The sequence below is a fragment of the Xenopus laevis genome, chromosome 2L (assembly GCF_017654675.1).
Source record: "Xenopus laevis strain J_2021 chromosome 2L, Xenopus_laevis_v10.1, whole genome shotgun sequence".
Lineage (NCBI taxonomy): Eukaryota > Metazoa > Chordata > Amphibia > Anura > Pipidae > Xenopus > Xenopus laevis.
This window is the reverse complement of record NC_054373.1, coordinates 160,055,646-160,076,219: the sequence shown is the minus strand read 5'-3', so window position 1 is coordinate 160,076,219 and position 20,574 is coordinate 160,055,646.

The window sequence follows — 20,574 nt, the reverse complement described above, 5'->3', positions numbered from 1 at the left end:
TTCCAGCCTTTCTCGTGATTGCATTGCTTGTAAAAACAATAGGGTTTTAAAGTGATACCATTATAAAAATAGAAGTGTACGTTTGACTTGAATGGCAGCGTCTTCTTTTTGATTTCATCTCAAAATCAACAACTGGTTTCATGAAAACATTTAAAATAATAAACAGTGTTGGGGGAAAACACAGTATAGTATGACAGAAGTTAAAATATAGGTATGGGACCTGTTATCCGAAATGCTTGGGACCTGGAGTTTTCCAGATAACAAGTTATTCCGTAGTTTGGATCTCCATATCTTAAGTCTGCTAAAAAGCTCAATGGGAATAGGATTGTTTTGCCTCTAATAAGGATTTATGATGTCTTAGTTAGGATCAAGCACAGAGTGCTGTTATATTATTAGAAAAAGGACTTTTTTTAAAAAAAAAAAAAGATTTTAATGGGAGCTGTTATCCGGTTCAGGACCTGGGGTATTCAAGATAACGGATCTTTCCATAAATTGGATCTTCATATCTTGAGGGGCACATTTACTAAGGGTCGAATAACGAGGGTTAATTAACCCTAGATATTCGCACCTTGAAATAAAATCCTTCAACTTCGAATATCGAAGTCGAAGGATTTACCGCAAATACTTCGATCGCTCGAAGGAAAAATCATTGAAGGATTTTCCTTGAATCAGAAAAAGCTTAGAAAACTTATGGGGAAGGTCCCCATAGGCTAACATTGTAGCTCGGTAGGTTTAAAGTGGCGAAGTAGGTAGTCAAAGTTTTTTTTAAAGAGACAGTACTTCGACTATCGAATGGTCGAATAGTCGAACGATTTTGAGTTCGAATCGGTCGAATCGTAGTCGAAGGTCATAGTAGCCTATCTGATGGTCGAAGTACCCAAAAAAACCTTCGAAATTCAAAGTTTTTTTCATTCAAATCCTTCACTCGAGCTTAATAAATGTGCAGCTAAGTCTACTAAAAAATCATGTAAATTTTCATGATTAAAATGGAGTCAATGGGAGGTGGCCTTCACGTAGTTCAGAGCTTTCTGGATAAAAGGTTTCCAGATGACCTGTACATAAATAGCTAATAGTGATGTGTGGCCGGGCCTGAAAACCGTGGGTCGGCGGGTTCGGGCCGACACCTGCACAAAAATCTTTGGGTCGTGGGTGGTTCCTGGTTGAGCTCTTCTCCTGCTCTCCCCGACATAGCAGTTCTGGTTTCCGGACTTGCAGACTGCCCCCACCTCACCCCTTTTGTGACGTTACTGCGGGGCGGGTCTATAAATAGAGGGCAGCAGGGGCTGGGTGCGGATTAGGAGGGGGTGGGTGCGGGTCGGGTGGGTGCGGGTCGGGTGGGGTGGGGTAGAGAAATTCTCAACCAGCACATCACTTATAGCTAACCATAGAATTGTTTCCCTATAATAAACAAGAAACATAGTGTCATTGTGCTCTTTTTGAAAATGTCATAGCAACTTAAAAAGAGAAGCACATTCCTCAGCTGAACCTTATACTTCTTTCTAGAGTGCCTTTTTTGTGCTTACTTTACTTTGAGTGACAGGGAACAGTAACCATGGCTACAATGGTATCGGATCCCAGTGTAAGACAAGTAGTATCAGTATGACCCACCCTATGCTTTATAAATCATTTTTCTCCATGGAACAAGATCCTAACCCTACGATAATATTATTTTCTAAATTCTACTTTACTGTAAGTTACATTGTTTTGCTTTTAGAATACACTTCTCTCTCTCTTTCAGAAGAGATAAAGCAGACCCTATTAAAACATTTGCCTCCCACAGTCACACATTTGTGCATACTGAAAAGCCTACTTCAGTTATATCATTATTCAAAATGTAATTAAGCGAAACATCTTGATCTCACAAGTGTTAAAACACATTAAGTCCAAATATGGTGCAAAGTGCTTTGGGAAAAGAGTCATGAGCTGAGTATTGACAAAATCTTTTTTGCTTTGTGACAGAGACAACCCCCAATGCCCTATAGAGCAAACTAACCAGTGGCTTCTCTATTTGGTTTTTCCTTTGATTTTGGTGTTAGAGCTTCTCAGTTGTTTTACAGAGTTGTTTTAGGTTTTAGATTCAAGTTAAAAGGGTTGTTGACCTTAAAATGTACTTATAGTATGGCAGCAGCATGCACGTTACCATGGGTGGCTCTCCTGATAACTTTACGAGCTGAAATTCCCATTTTTAAATCAGAATTTTGACTCTTCTAGTGCAAAGAGCTAAATTGCGTTACAATGCACCCCTCCTCAACCCACTCCGATGGTCGGAAAAGGTTTATGTAGAGTGCGAGGGGGGCAGTTTCGCTTCCGGGTGGCAAGTACCCCAAAAACGCCCCTGAATATGGTGTAGACAGACAATTTATAAAGACGTTTCCATTTGATCTTCTTTTTTATATTTATGCAGTTTTTGAATTATTAACAGCTTTGTTTTGAAGCCATGGAATTAAAACTTAATTTACTTGAAAGGGGGTTGTTAATCCTGAAAATGAAGAATCAGAGACGGCCAAGCTGACCTGGTGCCCTAGGCATTCTAGTCAGCCACATTCCCCTCTCAACAAACACAAGGAAGATGCGGCTAATGGCGGAGCTCACCCGTGGTACGCCGGCTCCTGCTGAGTCGCAGCTCTCGCGATACATCTGGCTCCTTCTAGCCGACTTAACACATACTTCTCCCCCACCATGTACGCATGGTATGATACAATTTTATTTTCTTTGACACAAAAAATATACACAAAAAACAATGGAGCAACAGGGTTGGACCAGACCATTGGGACACCACAAAAAAACTTGGTGGGCCTGGCCGTTGTGGGCCCACTCACCACACTGCTGATGTAACACCCTACTGGTGTTATATCAACAATGTAAAACTGTATGTTTGGGTTGGGGGTTGGCAGAGGGAGACTGCTGCTGGGGTGGAGGGCTGGGGGGTTTGGGGGCCCCTGAAGCGGAAACCCTGGTGGGCCCTGGACCCCCAGTCCGATGCTGTGGAGCAATTCATTTCCTAGCAAGTGAATACAGTTTCAAAAAGCATGAAATCACAATCTTTTAACTAAAACCTCCATGTCAAAAAAATAAATTACTGTATGATATGGGTCAAGGAATGAGCCTTGTCTAAGCCATTTTTTCAGAACCACCGAGATGTTTAGCATATAAATTCAGTTTGGTTGTTTCATACGCAAGGACCACAGAGATGTTTCACTGATACATTCAGTTTGGTTGTTAAGCAAAGCCTGCTGTAGAGCCTATACATTCTATTTGGCTATCAATCACAGACTAGCCAGTACCACATTGCATTGCTCACAGAATAGTCACACTAACTTATTAATTCAACCCCACAAATATAATAAAAGGCACTAAGTTTGCCCAGGAACCGATTGCAACCAATAAGATGTTTGTTCTTAAACAGATGACCAGTAAATGTTACCTTCTGATTGGTTGTTATGGGTTATTGTTCCTGGACAAACTTATTGCATTACATAACCCCCAATGAGTTTTAAGAGACTCTTGAAATCAGGCTTGCACAGAACGCCCCAGTATTGGGGGGGGGGGGAGCCCATAAGGCACAGGCCCTAACTAATGTTGGATTGGAGGTGTGGTTGGGTTTTTTAAGCTTTGTGGAGGGTCCATCTAATTGGTGCAGTGGGCCGGGGCTATTCCCAGCAGGTGCTAACATAAACACAATGCAGACACATCTCAAATAAGTGTAAGAAATTGCACTATAACTCGCTGCCACTGTTTTCAGCTCTGAAGATCAGCTAAAAATATTCTCTTAAAATGATAATCATTTCTCTTGCTTACACACATGTCTGACTGAACTATAAGAAGGCAGGAGTATCAATGATTTCCCAAAACAGATAATAGCTGCTGTATACTCGCACATTGCTCTGTCGATAAAATAATTACTAAACCGTGATTCACATTTAACTCTGGATCAAACTTCATCATTTGTTTCGTCTTCCAACCTAGCTCTGCCAGAATCTATACTGTTATGACTGTGATTCAGTGTTCTTCTTTCTTTTTTGTGATTCAGTGTTGCCATAAAAATATAATGGCAACACAGTCATTGAATAACACCCCCACAATTCTGAGACATAAATTTGAATTCTGTACTGTCTGGCTTATTCTGGAATTGTTGTTTATAACAGGTATGAGACCTGTTATCCAGAATGTTCAGGATTTGGGATTTGGATAAGGGATCTTTCTGTAATTTGGATCTCCATACCATAAGTCTACAAAAAATCATTTTAAATGCATTAAACCCAATAGAATTGTTTGGTTTCCAGTAAGGATTAATTATATCTTAGTTTGAATCAAGTACAAGGTACTGTTTTATTATTACAGTGACAAAGGAACTCATTTTTAGAAATCTGAATTATATGATTAAAATGGAGTCTGTGGGACATGTTGTATCAGAGCTTTCTGCATAATGGATCCCATAACTGTACCAGGATTTAAATCACTCCAATCATTATAAATTGTTGCATTATTATAAGTTATGCTAGGGATGCACCGAATCAGGATTCGGTTCGGCAGGATCCAGTATTCGGCCTTTGTCAGCAGGATTCGGATTCCACCGAATCCTTGTGCCTGGCCGAACCAAATCCGAGTCCTAATTTGCATATGTAAATTAGAGGCAGTAAGGGAAATCACACAACTTTTTGTCATAAAGGACGTTTTTTTTCCCTTCCCCATCCCTAATTTGCATATGTTAATTCAGTTCGGTTTTCGGCTAAATATTTCACGAGGGAAACTGAGATTTCGCCCGAATCACAAATGGTGGATTTTGTGCATCCCTAAATTTTAGCAAATCTCATCAGTCTCTAGGTATATTTTTTGATAGCTTTTCATACTTCCACCAACTTCGGGGTGTATTTATCAAAGAGTGAAGTTAGAGATCGCCACAGTGCTCTAGGGGTAAATTTACTAAGAGGCGAAGTGACTAACGCTGGTGACAATTCGCCAGCGTTACCAATTTTGGGCACTTCGCCGATTTACTATCAGGCGCGTTGCATTAGCAAAAGAGACAGACGCTAGCGGTCATTCATACTCTATCGCCAGGTGAATTTTCGTTCTGGCGAATGGACGTTACTCCCCAAATTCACTAAGATGCGGTTTTACTGAATGTTACCTTTTTCGCCAGACTTGCCTTCGCCAGCTCAGACAGGTGAAGTGCATTGGAGTGCATAGATCTTCCTCAATCTTCTGTCACCATATTCACCATATTTTTAGTGGGAAAAGTTTCCACTAGTCCCGAAAAATACTGGCGTCTTTTTTTTTTTCAGAGTGAAAAAGTCCTGTAAAAGTCCTTAAAATTTTTTTTGGGTAACCGGATTCCCCCATACATTTTCTAACATATGGAACATTAACTATACAGTGGGTTCATGTGTAGGGAATTATAACAACAACTCTATTTTATTATTTATTAAGTTTCCCTGGACTTGTGTAATGTAATTCACCCATTCAACTTTAAATTTTCCGCCATATGCAAATTAGCCTGAGCAAAGACCTCTAACGAGGTCTGCGCTAAGCAGAATTGAACACTACCGATGAAATGCTAGCAAAAATCTGCCTGCGTTCGGCACCCTGGACGCAACTTTGCTGATTCTTTGAACTTTTCAATGTAAAAATACCCCACTATTTATAAAATCATGTCCTCTCAGAAGTGCCTTTACTCCAGGGTAAACAACCCCAACTTTGACAGTTATTCTACATAGTTTAAATCTTCCACTCCTTGTTAAAGTTTATTTGCACGTCACTGGACTCCCTCCAGCTCATTAATATCCATCTTGAAGACTGGACCCTGCACTGCATACTCAAGGTGAGGATTTAACAAGGCAACGTTTTTATCCCTCAAGTTAATGGCCTTTTTATGTAAGATAAACAGTTTGTTACCCACACAAACCTTCAAATACTACAATTTAGTGTATAACTATAATTTATGTTACTTGTGCCCAGGTGCATAACTTTACATTTATCAGCTTTCAACCTCATTTGCAATTTGCTGCTCAGTTCTCCAATCTAATCAAATCTCTCTGCAAAGTGGCAGCATCTTGCATGAAACTTCTAGAGATAGCAACCACAAGCTCATAAATACACATTAAAAGGCAAAGGGACAAGGACAGACTCTCCACTAAAAAAACACCGGTCCTATTAGAAAATGTTCCACTTACTGACTTGTAAATCTATCCTTCAGCCAGTTCTCTATCCAAGTAGAAATATTATGTTCCAGGCCAATATTCCTTAATGTAATCTACTGTTACTGTAGTTTTTTTCTAGTAGCAGTAGGGAGCAGAATCCCTGGAAATAGGCAAAATTATTGTTATTTATTAGCATTGTTTCCCCCGTATATCACATTGCTTACCAAGTGGAATATACCCAATATATTAACAGAATAATGCATCCATTCAAGGCAATCTGTTCTTTGCCAAGGAAAACATACTTTATGATGAATGTGTATATAATAATAAATAACAGTAAGTAAAACAACTTGTCAGAATGAAAGTCTGTGCTATAACCCAGCCGTGAGATTAAAGATTAAGCCTTGACACTGTTTATATAAAGTAATGCTATAGTTAAACATAATTAATCCTATGCAACTTAAAACCTTTACTTGTTCATAGAGAGGAAAGTAGCTACTAAATTGTTACTAATGACCTGGTTTACTGAGTGCAGCTCTAGAAGTGGGTTTTTATGGTCAAAAGGACTAATAGTATCTGTTAAGGATAGGCAAGTATTACAAAAATGATTGTTAATTATTCATAGTGATAATGAATATGAATCATTGTTGTGAATTGCTATATTTAGGGGCTGATTCACTATGGGTCGAATATCGAGGGTTAATTAACCCTCGATATTCGACTAGGAATTGAAATCCTTCGACTTCAAATATCGAAGTCGAAGGATTTAGCGCAGAAAATTCGATCGAAGGATTATTCCTTCGATCGAACGATTAAATCTTTCGAATTGAACGATTCGAAGGATTTTAATCCAACGATCGAAGGAATATCCTTCAATCAAAAAAACGTAGGCAAGCCGATGGGGACCTTCCCCATAGGCTAACATTGACTTCGGTAGCTTTTATCTGCCAAACTAGGGGGTCGAAGTTTTTTTTAAAGAGACAGTACTTCGACTATGGTCGAATAGTCAAACGATTTTTAGTTCGAATCCTTCGATTCAAAGTCGTATGCGAAGGTCGAAGTAGCCCATTCGAAATTCTAAGCTTTTTTACTTCGAATCCTTCACTCGAATTTAGTGAATCAGCCCCTTAGATAATTATATTTGGCAATTCTATGCACTTATACACCTTAACCCCTATATCATGGCTACAGTGTCGGCCCCTTAACACTGCAATTGTTGTTTATATTAAAAAAAGGTTATTTTTTTCCTCAACAGGCCTGCCTCAGATTAGTTCTCAGGGTCAGATTGGAGGGGCCCGGGGCCCACCAAGACTGCTGTCCCAAGGCCCCCCTCAAGCTCCCGCTGCACTGCCTCGTTTTTGCCTCAACTGCCTGAAAAAGGGAGGTCGCAGCAGGAAGAAGCATGCGGATCTGGGTGGATTGGCCCACACGAGAGGGGGCCCACCGGGTTTTTTCCTGGTGTTCTGCCTGCCAAGTCCGACCCTGTTAGTCCTCCATGGGTCGGCAACAGCTTTAGCAGTTACACCACTGATCCAAAATCTAAAAATGACAGAATGGATAGTTACAAAGTTAATATGGGTTGAAAGATGACAAACATCCATTAAATTCAACCCTATAAAATGACCCCCGTTGCATATATATATATATATATATATATATATATATATATATATATATATATATATATATATATATATATATATATATATATATATATATATATATTCCTGTATATCACTGTGACTAAGAACATTATCTCTTTAAAAAGCCATTACATTGGAGGGCAGAATTCAGTCCTTTCGGAGCAACGCATCCCAATTCAAAAGTCCAGAATTCCTTTCTGAAGTAAAATTTGTCACCACCTATGCATGGAGGTTTCACATGCATTTAAATGATGAAATTGAATGCTTTGCTTTCAGCCAGTGTTGTGCAATGGGTTGTTTGGATATATCTTGTTTACCCCTTTTGGTATCATAATCCGAATCCAGTGCCGCTCTTATCCTAGACCGGTGTATGCTGATCCTGTCTCTCAGCTGCCTTGTGGTTTTTCCACAATACAAAAACCACATGGGCATTTAATGATAAAAACGACATTCTCTGATCGATATGTCAATCTATACTTAATCAGGTATGATTTCCCACTATGTGGATTGTAAAATGTATCCCCAAGTATTAGTGTATTGCACATGACACAGTTATTGCATTTTTACACCCCTGATTTCAATGTGACCCTCCTGTTGATTGTACATACTTGTTGGTTGGATCAGCCGGTGTCAGCAATTCCCTCAGGTTCTTATTCCATTTGTAGCCCATATGAGATCTCTTGTCCACCAATTTTGACGAATCCGGATCCGTACTGATTAAAGGCCAATGCTGCAAAAGAGACTTTTTAATTACTGGGGAACAAGGGCAATAGGTATTCATATAGAACAGGTCTTCTTGACCTTTAACCTTAACGCCCTCTTTCACTTGCATGAGGGTAGTTCTATCCAGATTCCTGGCCCATTCCCTCGCTTGTATAACCAAGTCTCTAGGGTAACCCCTTTCAATGAACCATATGGCCATGGCCTCAATCTCTTTCTGCCGTTCTTCAGTATCACTTGCCACCCGAAGCAACTGTGATTTGGGTAGTGAGTGCAGCAAGTGCCTGGGTGATTGCTTTTGTAATGGCGTGAGGTATTCCTATCTGTTAATTTCCGATAGATTCTGGTTTGTAGTTTATTATTCATTACATCCTTTTACACCGGAACATCCAAATAATTAATCGATGTCTAATCAAAATGTAATGTCAATCTGATTGCAATTAATGCTGAATTAAGGTCTTTGGTGAACAATAACAAGTCCTCAGTGGTACCATACCAAATGAAAAATAAATCATTGATGTAGCGCCTATAGTAAGCTCCAAATCGATGGAACAATGGATGACTCAGTATGTGCTCACACTCATATTTATACATGTATATATTCGCATAAATCAATTTCATTTCATCATTTAAATGCATGCCCATTGACTATGTGAAACCTCCATGTAGAGGTGGTGATATGAACCAATGGCAGATTAACCCGTAGGGGCCCCTACACATAGGTGGTGATATTAACCAAATTTTACTTCAGAAAGAGGCATTCTGGACTTTTGAATTGGGATGCGTGGCTCCGAAAGGACTGAATTCTGCCCTCCAATTTAATAATGACTTTTTAAATAAGAGATAATGTTCTTAGTCACAGTGGCAGTGAAACAATATAACTTTTCTCTAAAAAAGTTCTTCAAAAAGCTTTGAAGGGGTTGTTCACCTATGAGATAACTTTTACTATGATGTAGAGAGTGATGTTCTGAGACAATTTGCAATTGGTTTTAATTTTTTATATGTGGTTTTTTAGTTATTTAGCATTTTATTAAGCAACTCTCCAGTTTGCAATTTCCTCCAAAGTCCAAGATCCAAATTCCCCTAGCAACCATGCATTGATTTGAATAAGGGACTGGAATATGAATAGGAGAGGCCTGAATAGAAAGATAAGTAATAAAAAGTAGCAATAAAAACACGTGTAGCTTTAGAGAGAATTTGTTTTTTTAGATGGGGTCAGTGACCCTCATTTGAAAGCTGGAAAGACTCAGAAGAAAAAGGCAAAGAATTCAAAAACTGTAAAAAAAACCTGTGAATAATTCGTGAACCGGCGACGGCGTCTCATTTTTGTTTTTGACGCTGGCATACTTTTTTTGGACACCGGTGTCCGTTTTTGGCAAAATTGTGCCGGCGTCCAAAAAAACTGAACATTTTTTTGATGCCGGCAAACTTTCGCTGGCAAATTTTCGCGGCAGTTTCATGAATTTATTTGCCGACCGCGAATCGTGGGAATTCGCCGAAAATTCGCACCTGGCGAATAAATTCACCCATCACTATTGGCCATACTAAAAGTTAACTTGAAGGTGAACCACCCCTTTAGAGTCACTAAAATTCAACCTTTCATAAAAGGGTAAGGAATATGAGATCTGTTAAAGTTCAAAATAAATTGACTAAGGGGCTTAAACTCCATTTGCCACACGTGTGATCTTCAGAGCTTTTCAATTCAGAGAAAATTCGAGCATTTTCTGTCTCTAGGGGGAGACAATTAAAGGCATTATTAGCAAACAATTCTGTATAAGCAATATTACATTATTATAAAACTTTCTAGCATTACAACAAAATACAAGCTACGGGATGTACCACAAATGAGAATCAAAGTTAAAATGTGATGGACTAGAAAAAAAATCAAAGGAGAATAAACAGGAACTGATCGAAGCAGTTTACAATAGGGTTTCTAATGAATTCCCAGAAGACCTTCTCTATTACATCTGATTATCTATTGTGTCTGAGAAAGATGCAGCAAAGATGCTCGCAGCTTTAGAATTACTTCAGTGGGAAATAAAAAGTTTATAAATGAATCCATATATGTACTCTCTCATTTTTATGTAGACAAATGGAGTTGATTTACAATTAATTGTTCAGAGTTTGCAGCAATTAAAGCTGAACGTATGTTAAAGCGCAGACAGAAAATACACAGAGTGATCACTTAACCTGTATATATGACAATGTCTTTCTTGGAATAAATTGTTTTAAAAAGTATAACCATGGGCCAATGTATAATTTCTGTATGTATATTAAAATGAGCAACATTTGACATATTTATGTTCATAATAAGCAGAACCCCCAGGGTGTTCTGTACCATTAGCAGCAATAAACATATCAAAAGACATTATTTGAAAAATGAAGACACAAATGTATGGGGCAGAGTATTCCCTAGGGATCATTTTGCAATGTATTTTCACTTTCCTGGCAGTCAGGAATGGTTTAAATGTGTGTACTTTTGTGTTAAAATGTGTTAGAGCTCAGCAGCTGCACTAAATCCTAACACCCCTCTGAATAGTTATTCCGCAAATTTGGCGCGTTTTGCTTCGCCGATAAATTTGTGAATTTCCCGCGAAATGCGTGAAACTGTGAAAAATTTGAGAAATGGCGCCGGCGTCTCATTTTTGACGTCCGTTTTTTTGACGCCGGCGCAAATTCGCTTTTCGCATCGGTTTTGCGAATTTATAATCGTGGGAAATAAATTTGCACATCACTAAGGATTACTAATAATGATGGATGGCAGACATGGATTTGCGGTGAAAATTCACTGGCGAAAAATTTGCCACAACAAAAGAAATTGGCGCACTTCAGAAATCGACACGTCAGAATTGCCGCGCGTCAAAATTGTTCGGACGCCCATAGACTTTTGGACAAAAAAGTTGCGCGTATAAAAATGTACTTATTTGCGGGTTCACAAATTTTTTCGCACTTTTGCAAATTTTTGGGGGAACCGAAACAGGACAGATTCGCCCATCACTAATTACTAATTCAGACAAGCCTTTTTTTCTTGCTGGAACTAATTGTTGCAAGAGATGATTAAATGTAAGAGGAGCTTTATTTTATTTATTTTTTTACAAATCTAGGTTTTAATAAATATAAAATTCTCACCACCAAAACCTGCAGAAATTTGTATTTTTAAAAAAAAATATTGCAATAGCGGAGAAAAAAATCACAAAAAATTCTAAAAGCCTAAAAAAAATAAAAAATTGGCAATTGCATTTTTTTTTGCTGTTATTTACTGTACACAAATTAAAGCAAATGTGAAAATGGATAAATCTGCCCCCTGTGCTAAGCATACTTACAGTGTAGGTGTATTAATGTAAATATAGATGACTATTCGGGTCATTGTAGAGTGAAAACATTCTCCAAATTTCTCTAATAATTACAATAAATCAAAAACTGTTTCAGCCGAATATGGAAGATATTTTTACAGGTTACAGATATTGGTAGTGATGAGCCAGGTGCAATTACGCATTTCGCTATCTGCGAATATTTTCATGAAACTAGCTCAAAGTTTAACCATGGCAATTTTCACTGCAACAAAAAGGGAAATGTACACTGCAATGTATTGATAAATGAATGATTATCCTATAATTTTCCTAAAATAGGAATAATACCTTTGGGGGTAATGTAATAAAAGACACTATGTTTGCACATGAGCTGTAACCCATAGAAATCAGGTAACATTTACTGGTCATCTATATAAAGGCAAACAACATATTAGTTGCTATGGGTTACTGCTCCTGGGCAAACATAGTGCCTATTATTACATATGGGGGTTTGAACTGAGGGATAAGATGAGCCATTTTTAGTCATGTGGAGAAGCTGAACAATGACCAGTGACATTGATGGCCTTGGCATTTTCAGCTTTATTACTCAATTGGAGAGATTGATTCATCAACACTGCAGAAAAAAATTGCAGTAGAACCTTATTTTCAAAAATCAACCATATTTTCAGAAATCCTCAGATTGGAAAATCGGAAATGCATTGTTTCCTTTGTTTACGTTTTGTAAACTCTTTATGCAGAAATCTGGAACTTTAATAAATAGGTCCCACAGTGTCAGTTCTTGGATTTTCTATACATTGGCTGAGGACCTGCAACTGTTACACAGTGCTAGTAATTAGTGATGGGCGAATTTATTCGCCAGGTGCGAATTTGCGGTAAATTTTCGCTGGCGGCTAATAAATTCGCAAAATGGCAAAATTTGCATCAAAAACAGACGCGCCGTTTCGCTAATTTTTTGCCGTTTCGCGAATTTTGCGGGAAAATCGAGAATTCGCCTATCACTACTAGTAATGTGTGTTTGATCATATAATTTAGAGGTAATTTCATAGAATTTTTGAAGTCAGATTTAGAAATGGCTAATGTTTTACCAAAATCTATTTATTTATTAATAAATATTTTACATTTGTTTGATTTTTTTTTAAATTAAAACATTTTAAATACATATTTTATTAAAATAAACATCCAACATCCAAATCCTTTCTCCCCACATGCAATATGTGTTCAGGAACAATGATTTGGACAAATAATAGCACCCAGCACTCAACACTTAGCACTATCACCCCATAGAGCTGAATGTAACAAATCTATCAGCTTTGTGTTAATTATCATTCCTATTTGATAAATCAGTCCCTTAGGGGCTGTTTTATTTTCCATTGACCATCGGGAAGGTTGGGTAATTCCTTTTTTTTTTTTTTTAAAGAGTCCATGTTCTTAATCACGTTGCTTTGCACTGATTTGCTAAATTACTTGAACTTTATTGCAGGAACCTTTTTTTATTATTGCTTCTCTTTGATCTTCTTTCTGATTTTTTAAAGTAAAATATAATTGTTCAAAAATATGTGTTTCTTTTTGAAAATATGGTAAAACCCATGCTAGTTACATCTCAATTTAAACAAAGATGTAGGAGTTTTGATTCTGTATTAATCATGGTAGACAAACCACTTATTTGTCGATAATCTCGATAAATGTTTCCCTTTCTTTAATCACAAAATATATTTAGGGGCAGATTTATTAAGGTTCGAATGGTAAATTTTTGGGGCAAAACTCACAATTTCCTGTTTAAAGCCACCAACTGGAATTCGAATCTGAGATTTATTATCCCCCTACCCTGGAAGTAACTCGAATTCGACTATTCGCCACCTAAAACCTATCGAGTTCATGTAGAAGTCAATGGCAGGGATCCATTTGAAAATATTAATAGCCTTCATGACATTCAATTTTTTTTTTAAGTAAAACTCGATTCAAATTATGTTCTCATTTGATCGAATACGATACAAATTTTTGAGTCGTTCCCCCCGACCTCTCAGAATCTAATTTTTACCATTCAAGTTTTTTCTTAAATAAGCTACCATTTGAGTTGTGAGTAAATTTGACTTTATTAGAGTTAAAAAAATTCACATAACTCTAAAAATCGACCTTTGATAAATAACCCTCTCGAATTCATGTGAGTTTTTTTTAAATTCCCTTTAATTAGAATTAATTCTAAAATCAACTTGCCGAAATTTATCAATAAAATCAAATTATTAAAACTAGAACCGAAAATTCTATTTGAATTCAGAAAAAACTCGAATGTCAGAATATGTGGTGAATAGTCAAATTCAAATTCTTAAAGGGCCAGAATATGATGACTCTCGAAAATCAAATTTAAATTTTTTAAAAATCTTAAATCAAGTTTGTATAATTCCCTAGTCAAATTTGACAGTTTTGACCATAAAAAAATTAAATGATTAAAATTTTCATAATCAAATAATTGAGAGCACTAGGCTATAAAAAAAATCAGAGCTTATTAATGCTTGTATTCACATTTCTGTGAGTGATGGGACAAGTGGTGACATCTTAATATATTTTGTGGGATATTCATGGTTTGTAAAACATGAGTTATTGAAAGTGACCCAAACCCAATTTGCATTGGCTTCCATAAAAGTACAGTCTAGATTCCAAAAACAAAAATATGGCAGTGAGTGCAGTGGTCCCTAACCCACACAGATGTAACAATGTAATTATTACGCTTATTAAACACAACCCACAACAGTTTTGGTTAAATCGTCTTGATTTCTCCTTGTGTGCATTCTCCTGTACTTACAGATAAATGATTTATTCTGAAGCATCTTAACATTAAACTTGCATCAGCATGCACTGAATGCTTCCTTATATGCATTTAGATAAAACCAGTGACTGTTGCACTTAATGAAACGTCTTTATTTAATGCTGGATTTTGAATAACAGTAAGATATAATAAGCGAGCAGAGGAAACCACTCAAACAGTGTCATTTCAAAAAAGTAAAAAAAATCAATGCTTCTCATAAATACTTCATAGAAATGTCTGGTTGTGTTACAAAGTGAGAGAAAGCTCAAATAATCCTAAGTATTACTGCTATTAAAGTAGAACAACCCCCCTTAAGAGAAAGCCCCCTTCTCCCCTTTCCCCTTCCCTCCATTGCCCCCATACCTGCTATCTCCCCCCAGAGTCCAATAGTTGAAAAAAGTGTCCCTGGCTGTAACACTGACATATCCATGCAAAGTAGCACAGAGGAGTTCATGGACGTTGTCTTCGATATTTTCAAATCCTCTTCTTTTCTTTTGCATTTACGGAGCTTTCTGTGCATAGATAGATAGATAGATAGATAGATAGATAGATAGATAGATAGATAGATAGATAGATAGATAGATAGATAGATATAGATAGATGATTAGACAGATGGATATTGATAGATATACAGATATTGATATTGATAGATGATGATGATGATGATGATGATGATGATGATAGATAGATAGATAGATAGATAGATAGATAGATAGATAGATGATAGATGATAGATAGATAGATAAAAAAAGAAAAATATTATTCATAGTAGTAACAACCATAACTGATTATTATTGAATTAATTCACGTTCAACTTGCTTAAGCTTGTGTTCAACAGTGATGGTAATTTTTCCATCTGGGGAGACCTTTTGTTTGCTTGTGCTTTGTAGAGGACAAAAGGGCTTCAGACAGAAGTGATATGAGTCAACTGCATTAAAGCATAGTAATTAAAGTCGTTGGGGAAAACTGGATGCACATTAAAGTCGTAATTTTGGAATATATATATTATGTATATTCCATGCTTCAATACTTTGCTTTGCTCTGATATACAGTATATCCATCTTATGGACAGTATGGTGGGTTGACTCCAGCCATGGAACGCTTCAAAGGGATTGTATGTTCTCTTTGTGGGTTCCCCTCCACACTCCAAAGACATACAGACAAGTTGATGTACACATACACAATTCACGGTTAGTGCTCAACAATGACATATAAAGTGGTAGTTCTTAAAGATATTACACTTCTATATTGGGTTCTTAGTCGTGGGTGGTTATTGAGATATGGGATTAGCCAGAATCTACTTGAATTTTGAATGTGTGCTATATACAGTATGTTTGGATGAATGAAGGTGACAGTCAATGCCACTGTAGGCAAGTAAATTGGAATTGCACACTTCAGTTCCATCATGAAGCACCAAAGGGTTCAAACAAGAAGCATCATCAGATGTCAGGTATAGGTCAATGCAGGCAGCATTGTAGAGCAAACAGAAATCAGAAAGAGTCAATATACAGTTGAGGATACAGTAAGCAAATAAAGAATGGATTAATGAGACCAACAATCGGGCAAAGATAGTGGAATTCATTGAGACAGGACACCAGTAGAACATGCTGACACTGACACAACCTTAAGGTGCCTAGTAATGCACTGACTCAAATCTGCAAGCAATATACATAAAAGCATGACTTACAATTTAGCTAAACGTGTTTGCTTACTGTTTAACTCAGACATTTTAGGGATTAAAAACTCTGAATCAGAGGCTTAAAAAGCTGCACTTTGGCAGATAAAGTGTTGACAGAAATTGCAATTCCTACATGCCTTTCAGGTCAAGATGCTTCCTGATCTTCCATGAAAATTGCTCTTGCCTCCAACTACGAATTTCTGTTAGAGTACAGCTCACATGACAAAAGGGCTCTTCTGAATGCAGCCCTGCAATTTATTACTTTTCTTATCTTCCCACAAAACCCCACTTAGGTTTACATATGAAGAGAAAAGTGACCTCTTTCCCTTCGGGGAACAGAAATCCACTTAGGAAGAAACCTATGAAATTAGAATGCGCGAATAACATTCAACACAAATGCAATTCCTTCTAAGGTCAAAACAAGCCATGATGTTTATAAATATACTTAATCAGGGCATATTTGGTACGATACAATTATTTCTCGTTGTGCAATAGCCAGATTTAAAAACCATATAGTGACATAATATAATTGTATAGAAACCTTGTTTGCTTAACAACTGATTTTCCTGATATTCTGTCCTGCTAGTATGGAGGGAACCTCATGTAGATACATCTTGAATCAAATGCTGAGATCTCTTATAGAGTGCGGTTTCCAAGAAATGAGCCTTTTATTGTCAAAACCAGCTAACCATTGCACATGACATCTTGTTTAGAATATATATTCCAGTTCAGCAGGATGAAGTGTCTTCCATTTCAGCAGGATGTGATGAGGCTCCTCAGAAGCCATGTTCCAATTTCTTTCTCTGATGAGATATACAGTAACAAGACCGTAAAAGTCTTCAAGTTTGGTTGTATGGCTCTGAGTTATTAGGCTGTAGTAGTGTTATTAAAGCAGTGGTTCTGGATGCATAGTTGGCCACAGGGATATTACATGTATTTAAATAAACCCAATAGGATTGTTCAGTCACCAATATGGATTCTATTTTATTATTAATACTGTTTTATTACATAGAAATTGGAAATATTTTGTAATATTTATTTATCTAAACTGGTCCTCATGGGAGATGGCCGTCCAGTGATTTGGAGCTTTCTGGATAAGCGGTTCCCAGATAAGGAATGGCAAATCCTGTACAAAGGCTTCATTTTCTTTCACCAGGCCGAAGGGCAAGAATACATTTGCAAAAAATATATGTTTTTTCATGCCCATTGCTAATGCTTCCTGTGTAACTACCAAGGCAGCAGACTCTGGTGCGGTTCAGCAACAATATTGCATGCAACACTCAAAAAATGGAAATTCCAGGAGATCCACAATTTTACGCAATATCCATTAGCTGCAATTTCATGCGGAGGGCTTGGAAAATGTTATGCCACTCAGGTTATGCTACTGAATGCTCCACTTGACTGTATTAAAGTGACTAAAGCACATCTACCTTTGTTCAGGTAGATATATATATATATATATATATATATATATATATATATATATATATATATATATATATATATTATATGTTCAACCAACGGCCAAGCAAAGAGGCACTGGGTACTAGTGATGTGCGGGTTGGGTCTTACCCAACCCACACCCGACCGTAAGCCGCCCTCCCTCCAACCACAACTTCCAGGTTTCTTTTATAGATCTGGGCTGAACTGCCCCGCCAATAATGTCAGAAAAAGGGGCGGGGCAACAAGGCACGCGTCTGCAAAAACGGAAGCCGGCAGACCAGCAGTGCAAGGTGCGAGGTCGGGCAGAAACTGTCCAACCAGCGGGTAAAACCACGGGTCCAGTGGGTATTGGGCCGGTCCGCACATCACTACTGGGTACTACATTAGGATCAGGATCCGTTTTTTTCATTGCCCCCTTTTTTTTGAGTAGTAACAGTAGTTAAATTATTAGTCATTTCCTATTTAGAGATTATGAGCTTAACTCCCCACAGAGAAAGGAACATGTTCTGACTGTGATAGCTGCATCTTTTTTGACTAATGTGCCAGTTTTTTTAAAACACTGTTTTGCCAGGGAGATGTTCCTGGCAGTCAGGAAAGTATTAATAAATGGGGAAAATATGCTGAGTATTCTTCAGAATTCCCCAGATCAATATTTTATAAATCTATGACATATTCTTTTGGGATTTATTCAACGTATTCTCAAGCACAAGCCATGGCTAGGAAATGTAAAGTAAATACCACAAATATATGTTATGGCGGGTTGTACAAATATTTACTTTAATACGTTTCTTTTAACACAATGATTTGCTGTTCTGAATGTGTCATGCTCTGTTAAGATATACTCCATTCATAATTTACTCCGCTGTTCTACTTCTCCATAGCTCCAGGGATTTATATGGCATGACATTCTGGTTTACAATGCCTTGCTCTCTAAATGTCAATGTCTATGTATTTGTTTTTTTTTGTTTTTACACAAACCCCTTAAGTAAGATATATATTTACATTACAAAACCATTAAACTGTCCATAATAATTTCATATTTATTTATGGATTGAATTAATGGAATGTATTTGTATCAACATTGTTTTATAAAAATCAATTTGTATAACAGGACCTGCAAAGCATCAAATACAGTTCCTGCAAAAGTAAAAAAGGATTTATTTACTACAAATATGTCTGTTATGTGGAAACCTGTTATCCAGAAAGCACCAAATTACAATCCCATAGACTCCTTTTAATTAAATAATTCAAAATTTAAAAAAAATTATTTCCTTTTTTTCTGCCATGATAAAACAGTACCTTGTATTTGATCCAAACTAAGATACAATTAATTCCTATTGGGTAAAACAATCCTATTGGGTTTATTTAATTTTTAAATGATTTTTACTTAAATTTAAAGTTATCTCATATATTTATTAAACCAAGCTCGACCAAACACCCATCCATGATTTTATCTTATGTATCAATAAAATAACTGAAAAAAGTCAGGTCTTGAAAAAAAATGGTAAAATCGAGTGAAACCCCGAATCGTACAAATTTTCGGATTTGATGTCCAAATCGCTAGATTTTTTTGGGTTATTGCCTGAAAACCCCAATTTTTTTTTAGATAATCAGCCGAAACCAAGCTCAAACCACCATATCTTCAAAATGTAAAAAGGGCATCTCCCGTTATGTCTACATGACCTTGGCAGATTTGAGATGACAGATTTTCAGACTTTTTGCAGTTTCTGGGTATAATAAATTCCATTTTTTTCCCACAAAATATTTTTGCCCAAAAAACCCAGACCAGAAAAAGTTGTGGTTTAGTAAATAACCCACTTAAAGTATTGAGATCCAAATTACAGCGACTTTACACCATCACTGCCACCCGCAGGGACATCGCCAATTTACTAACAGGCGCAAATTCGCTAGCAAACAGGGCCATCGTTATTGGTCATTCGCACTCTATCGCCAGGCGACTTTTTGCCCTAGCGAACGGACGTTGGCGCACGGACGTTACTCTGCAAATTCAAATTCAAGTGCGGACTTTCTCTTTCGCCAGAATTGGCTTTGCCTCATTCGAAGTGCTATAAAGCAGCAAGATCTTTCTCAATCTTCTGTCACTTACATCATATCCTGTGTGCTGAAAATGCATCAAAGTTCAAAAAACGCTGGCGGCTCTTCCTTTTTTGAAGCGGAATTGCCTGCAAAAGTTCTGACTTTTTTTGGCTGACAAACTTTTTTTAGGGGTAACCGGTTTTCTTCAGACATTTCATAACATAAGGAACATTTCATTTTACAGTGGGCTCTTGTGTAGGGCATTATATTTACTTTCTTGTCTTACGTTTCCCTGCAGTTACTGGATAATGCATAGTATTCCCTTGACCCGAGGCAGGTTGGGCTAATCACTGCTGAGCACCTGATCCAAAAGGATTGTGCACAAGGTTTGAGGGCTCCATTTCTGTGTGAAACTCCACATATTAGTGAATTGGTGTAGTCTGAAAACATTTGCACCTGGTGAAGTGTTGCGATGTGTGCAAAATGGATACTGGCGAAAATTCTCCGATTAGTAAATGTGCCCCTTGGTGCAAATTATTAGTTTAACTGAATACAATACTAAAGATTTTGTGATTAAGCATGAATATTTATTAATTGTCCAGATTTTTTCAGATTTTAGCAAAAATGATTGTGTGGGAAGTCTGCTAAATAATTACATTTGGCAAGAGAAACATTTGCTCTGACTTTGGCATACATAAACTTTACCAGTCGGATACTAAACTTGGCCAAACGTTATGCCTTTTACTTTACCCCCATAGATAATCTTTAAAAAGGTAAAAAAAACAAAAATAATTAGAATGTA